Source organism: Zalophus californianus, chromosome 6 (assembly GCF_009762305.2).
Source record: "Zalophus californianus isolate mZalCal1 chromosome 6, mZalCal1.pri.v2, whole genome shotgun sequence".
NCBI classification, from domain to species: domain Eukaryota; kingdom Metazoa; phylum Chordata; class Mammalia; order Carnivora; family Otariidae; genus Zalophus; species Zalophus californianus.
This window is the reverse complement of record NC_045600.1, coordinates 53,182,691-53,189,465: the sequence shown is the minus strand read 5'-3', so window position 1 is coordinate 53,189,465 and position 6,775 is coordinate 53,182,691. Positions and strand designations below refer to the sequence as shown.

Here is a 6,775-nt window from a genome sequence, read left to right as displayed (position 1 = left end):
CACCACCCCCCACTCCAGCAACCCTCAGTTTGTTTCCTGAGATTAAGAATTCCTCATATCAGTGAGGTCATGGAACATTACATCAAAAACTAATGATGTAATGTATGGTGATTAGCACAACAATAAATTTTTTTCAAAAAGTTCTAAAAAAACATACACGTCATAAATTGTAAACAAAAAACTACTTATAGGGCATTATGGATAACAAATGATCCACTGTGTGAATTTCAGAATAAAATAGACTAAAGTTGGGAGTCTGGTTAATTTTCCCCTCCTTTTTTTTTTAATTTTGTTATGTTAGTCACCATACAGTACATCATTAGTTTTTGATGTAGTGTTCCATGATAATTTTCCCCTCCTTCTCCTGCATTGTCTTCTTGTGGATCCTATGTCCACATGCCAAGCTGCTTCTCAGCCAGTGCATTATTACCAAGTTGCCCTTGTATGACTCTCTACTTAATATATTAAGTTCAACAATGGCTTCATCAAAAGCTGCCTCAGTAGTTTAAGCATCCATCTATAGATAAATGGATAAAGAAAATGTGGCGTATACACACACACACACACACACACACACACACACACACACACACACGGAATACTATTCAGCCATAAAAAAGTAGAGAAATCCTGCCATTTGTGACACCATGTATAGATCTTTAGGGCATCATACTAAATAAAATAAGTCAGACATAAAAAGAAAAATACTGTATGATCTCATGTATATGTGAAATCTAAATTAACCAAACTTATAGAAATAGAATCAGATTTGTGGTTGCCAGAGGTAGGGGTGGGGGGGCATGGGAGAATTGGGTAAAGCTGATCAAAATCTACAGACTTCCAGTTATAAGATAAATAAGTTTTGTGGGTATAATGTATAATATAATGACTATAATTAATATCATACACTTGAAAGTTACTAAGAGAATAAATCTTAAATGTTCTCATCACAAGGGAAAAATATTCTAACTATGTGAGATGTTAATTAAACTTCTTATGATAATCATTTTGCAATATATACATATATTAAATCATTCTGTACACCTTAAACTTACACAATATTATATGTTAGTTATATTTCAATTAAACTGGAAAAGAAAGCTATCTTTGCAAAAGAACAGTCTTTGTCCAGGAAGTTGAGAATTGCACAATAAAACACAGAGAAATGAGAGCCCAGACCCAATACCGTAGGATGTTTTGGTTGTATTTCCTTTTTCTGATTTAAACAGCTTCTTGGTGTGCTTGTTGTGATAGAGCCATAGTCTCTTTCTGGTCACCACAACAGCAACCTGAGCCAAATATCATTAGTAATCTTCTTACATTTTCAAGCAGAAGACTTTGCTCTGTGCTTGTGAAGCAACTTTTCCAAAGAGACAGTACACCATCGCAGACACCTCTGAGATCGCTTTCTGTATTCTCAAGCCATCTGCTGTTTTTCTTAGCACCTCACATCATTAGCTCAATACTTGAGATGAACCTCCAAGATGACCTATGGGCTCCTATGACATTTTTATAAGCAACTGAGAGAAGATTCCTCTCCTTATTGGATAATACAGCTCCTTGTTCCATTACAGACTTCGTGCAGGCTGCAATGTCAATGTATTACTCAATTTACTTGGCCAGTTTGGCATTCTGCACCAGCATATTTTTATCCATGGCTGGATGTTCTGTGTCAGAAGTGGCTGGCAGTGGATGGAAAAGGATTTTGCAGTTTCTGAGCCATAGTAGTGGCAAGGCTGAAACCTGGATGTCATGGCTCAGAGGTTCTGTGTTTATATTTTCAATTTGTGACAATGTGTATAAGAAAGTACTATGAAAGAAATATTACTTGTATTATTTCCTCATCCCTAAATTCATTACAGCAGCTTCTTTTACCTTGTGAAAGAAAGTTCTAAACTGAGCCTCTGAGCTCCTGCAGAAATTTTAGCTCAGGAAATAATGAATGGTTATTCTTTCACCAACACCAGTACCATGCTGTCTTGGTGATCACTGCTTTGTAAGAGAGCTTGAAATCGGGCAACGTGATGCCCCCAGCTTTATTTTTCTTTTTCAACATTTCCTTGGTGATTCAGGGTATTTTCTGATTCCATACAAATTTTAGGATTGTTTGTTCCAGAACTTTGAAAGCGTCATTGGAATTTTGATTGGGATGGCATTGAAGGTATAGATTGCTCTGGGGAGCATAGACATTTTAACAATGCTTATTCTTCCAAACCATGAGCATGGAATGTTTTTCCATCTCTTTGTGTCTTCTTCAATTTCTTTCAGGAGTGTTCTGTAGTTCCTATAGTATAGATCCTTTACCTCCTTAGTTAGGTTTATTCTGAGGTATCTTATGGTTTTTGGTGCTTTTGTAAATGGAATCATTTCTCTAATTTCTCTTTCTACAGTTGCGTTGTTAGTGTATAAGAAAGCAACTGATTTCTGTGCATTGATTTTGTATCCTGCCACATTACTGAATTGCTGTATGAGTTCTGGTAATTTGGGAGTAGAGTCTTTTGGATTTTCCACAAAAAGTATCATGTCATCTGTGAAGAGAATTTGACTTCTTTGCCAATTTGAATACATTTCTTTTTGTTGTCTGATTGCTGTTTCTAGGACTTCCAGTACTATGCTGAAAAATAGTGGCGAGCGTGGGCTTCCTTGTCGTGTTCCCGATCTTAAAGGAAAGGCCCTCAGCTTTTCCCCATTGAGTATGATGTTCACTGTGGGTTTTTCATAGATGGATTTTATGAACTTAAGGAATGTTCCCTCTATCCCTATACTCTGAAGAGTTTTAATCAGGAGAGGATGTTGGATTTTGTCAGGTGCTTTTTCTGCATCAATTGAGAGGACCATATTGTTCTACTCTCTCCTCTTATTATGTGTTCTATCATATTGATTGCTTTGTGAATGTTGAACCATTCTTGCATCCCGGAGATAAATACCACTTGGTCGAGGTGGATGACCTTTTTAATGTATTCTTGGATCCTATTAGCTAGGATTTTGTTGAGGATTTTGAAATCCATCTTCATCAGGGATACTGGTCTGAAATTCTCCTTTTTGATGGGGTCTTCACCTGGTTTGGGGATTAAGGTAATGCTGACCTCATAGAATGAGTTTGGAAGCTTTCCTTCTGTTTCTATTTTTTGAAACAGCTTCAGTTGAATAGGTATTATTTCTTCTCTGAATGTTTGGTAGAATTCCCCAGGGAATCCATCAGGCCCTGGACTCTTGTTTTTTGGGAGGTTTTTGATCACTGCTTCAATCTTGTTACTGGTAATTTGTCTATTCAGGTTGTCAATTTCTGCCTGTTTTAGTCTTGGGAGTATCTAAGTTTTCAGGAAGGCATCCATTTCATCCAGGTTGCTCAGTTTATTGGCATATAGCTGTTGATAATAATTTCTAATAATTGTTTCTATTTCCTTGGTTGTTAGTCATGATCTCTCCCCTTTCATTCATAATTTTATTAATTTGGGTCCTTTCTCTTTTCTTTTGGATAAGTCTAGCCAGTGGTTTATCGATATTATTAATTCTTTCAAAGAACTACTTTCTAGTTTCGTTGATGTGATCTACTGTGTTTCTGGTTTCTAATTCATTGATTTCTGCTATAATTTTAATTATTTCTCTTCTAATGCGTGGCTTAGGCATCGTTTGTTGCTTTTTCTCTAGTTCTTTAAGGTGTAGAGTTAGTTGGTGAATTTGGGATTTTTCTATTTTTTTGAGTGAGGCTTGGATGGCTATGTATTTCCCCCTTAGGACCGCCTTTGCAGTATCCCATAGGTTTTGGACCAATGTGTTTTTGTTCTCATTGGTTTCCATGAATTGTTTAAGTTCTTCTTTGATTTCCTGGTTGACCCAAACATTCTTGAGCAGAGTGGTCTTTAGCTTCCAAGTGTTTGAGTTTCTTCCAAATTTATTCTTAGGATTGAGTTCCAGTTTTAAAGCATTGTGGTCTGAGAACATGCAGGGAATAATCTCAATCTTTTGGTATCAGTTGAGACCTGACTTGTGACCCAGTATGTGTTCTATTCTGGAGAAAGCTCCATGTGCACTCGAGAAGAATGAGTATTCTATTGTTTTAGGGTAGAATATTCTGTAAATATCTATGAGATCCATCTGGTCCAGTGTATCATTCAAAGCTCTTGTTTCTTTGTTGATTTTCTGCTTAGATGATCTGTCTATTGCTGAGAGTGGAGTGTTGAGGTCTCCTACAATTAACGTATTGTTATCAATATGACTCTTTATTTTGGTTAACAATTGGCTTATGTAGATGGCTGCTCCCATGTTGGGGGCATAGATATTTACATTCTTGTTGAATAGACCCTCTAAGAATGATATAGTGTCCTTCTGTGTCTCTAACCACAGTCTTTAGCTTAAAATCTAATTTGTCTGATATAAGAATTGTTACCCAGCTTTCTTTTGAGGTCCGTTGGCATGGAAGATGGATCTCCATCCCTTCACTTTCAGTCTGGATGTATCTTTAGGTTCAAAATGAGTCTCTTGTAGGCAGCATATGGATGGTTCCTGTGTTTTTATCCAATCTGCAACCTTGTGCTGTTTTATGGGAGCATTTAGACCGTTCATGTTGAGAGTGATTATTGAAAGATATAAATTGATTGTCATCATGTTGCCTGTGAAAACCTTGTTTTTATAGATTGTCCCTATAGATTTCTGTTCTATATCACTTGGGGTCCTTCTCCTTTTATAGAACCCCCCCCTTAATATTTCTTGGAGGACCGGCTTAGTGGTCACATATTCTTTCAGTTTCTGCCAGTTGTGGAAGCTCTGCATCTCTCCATCCATTCTAAATGACAGCCTTGCCGGATAAAATATTCTTGGCTGCATGTTCTTCTCATTTAGTACCCTGAATATGTCTTGCCAGCCCTTTCTGGCTTGCCAGGTCTCTGTGGATAGGTCTGACGTTATTCTGATGTTCTTCCCTCTGTACGTAAGGAATCTCTTCCCACTAACTGCCTTTAAGATGGTTTCCTTGGTTCTAAGATTTGCAAGTTTTACTATTACATGCCGGTGTGTTGTTGGCCTGTTTTCCTTGATCTTGGGAGGGGTCCCCTCTGCCTCTAGGACAGAAATGTTTGTTTCATTCCCCAGATTAAGGAAGTTCTCAGCTATGGTTTGCTCAAATATATCTTCTAGTCATCTCTCTCCACACCCCCTCAGGGATCCCAATAATTCTTACATTGGAATATTTCATGGTGTCACTTATTTCTCTGATTCTATTTTCATGGATTCTAAGTTGCTTTTCCATTAGCCTCCTCTTTTCCTTTCTTGTCTTAATTGGTCTTCTAAATCACTAATTCGCTCTTCTGCCTCACTTACCCTAGCTGTTAGATTATCTAGATTAGATTGGATCTCATTGATAGCATTTTTAAGTTCTGCCAATTCAGCTTTCATATCTGCCCTTAGAGACCCTACATTGCCATTAACTGATTTCTCCATTCTAGCTATTGTCTTCACAATTGCTGGCCTGAATTCCATCTCTGACATCTTGGTTATATCTTTATTTGTAAATCTGTGGCATAAGTCATAGTCTCTGAGTCTTTCCAATTTTGGGGGTTCCTCCTCCTAGTCATTCTATTGAGGAATGGTTGAGGGAATGTATAGAGTCCCAATTATTGACCACAACCCAAGCAAGATGCACCTGTTTTATAGGGACGTTAGGGTTTATGGCTTCTTGTTTTCCCAGCCTGTCTTCTGGGGGAGGGGCCTGCCGCGCTGTTACTCAGGCAACCCTATTTGGGAAGGGTTGCCCTGCCCCCTGTGGTGAGGGATGGCTCAGTGAAAACTGGTTTTGGGGGGCTTTTGTTCCCTGGTGGTTTCCCTGGCGGCTTTCCATGTCTCTTTTGAGAGTCAGAGCAGAAGAGATCGTTTTCAACCCTCTGCCTCAGAGCAGAGAGATTGCAGTCTGTTCTTCAGTGAGCTCTCCAGGACACACTATCTCCGTTTCTGTCTGTGTTGCTATAAACTGCAGCGTCCTGGGTTTTGCACCCCTCAGCAGCACTCCCAGTCCTTGCTTCCAGGTCAGGCATGTCTCTGCCCTTTATGCCTCTAAAACCACCAGCCACCCCCAGTTCACATGCACAGCCCAGCTGCTCCGGGTTTCTGTCCAGGGGCTGCCCTAATTTCCTTTTCCTTTCGCTACCAATCTGCGAGTCTGTTCCCCGTCCCCGGCGCGGGAGGCTATCACTCACCGGTGGTGTAGGATCCCAGTGGCTCAGCTCCCTCCCCATTTCCATTTATCCTCCAATATCTGCCAGCTGAATCATGACTCCCCGCTTTGTACCTTGAAGCCAAATGCCTGCAATATTCTGTTTGTAGAGATCCAGATCTATCTTACATCTCAGGCTGATTTCATGGGTGTTCAGAGTGGTCTGGTAGATATCCAGCTCAATTCCGGGGACCGGCTAGAATAGGGTCCCCTACTCCTCCACCATCTTTTCAACACTCTACCCTAATTTAGAGGAACTGACAAAAGTTTAAGCTATTATCAGAATATATAATTTCTATATGATAACTTAGCAAATGTGGCATAAATGGAGATTTATTAACATAATTCACAATTTTATACATTTAAAATCCACAAAAAAGTATCTTTTTAAATCCATTTATAGTAAAGCTAACTGTATTGAACAACTGAAGTCAGATATATGGAAAGGACAAAAAAATTAAAGTCCATTTAGCTACCTAAAGAATTATCATCATAAAACCAAATCATCATAAACCACAATAATAAGCCTCAAGTAGAACATTTATATTGCATTTGCTGCAGTATTCC

General features: G+C 38.8%; 1 pseudogene; it reads right to left on the bottom strand.

Annotated features, from left to right (window-relative positions):
• Positions 1 to 350: 350 nt before the first annotated feature.
• Positions 351 to 1,656, bottom strand: LOC113909303 (annotated as a pseudogene).
• Positions 1,657 to 6,775: the final 5,119 nt, after the last annotated feature.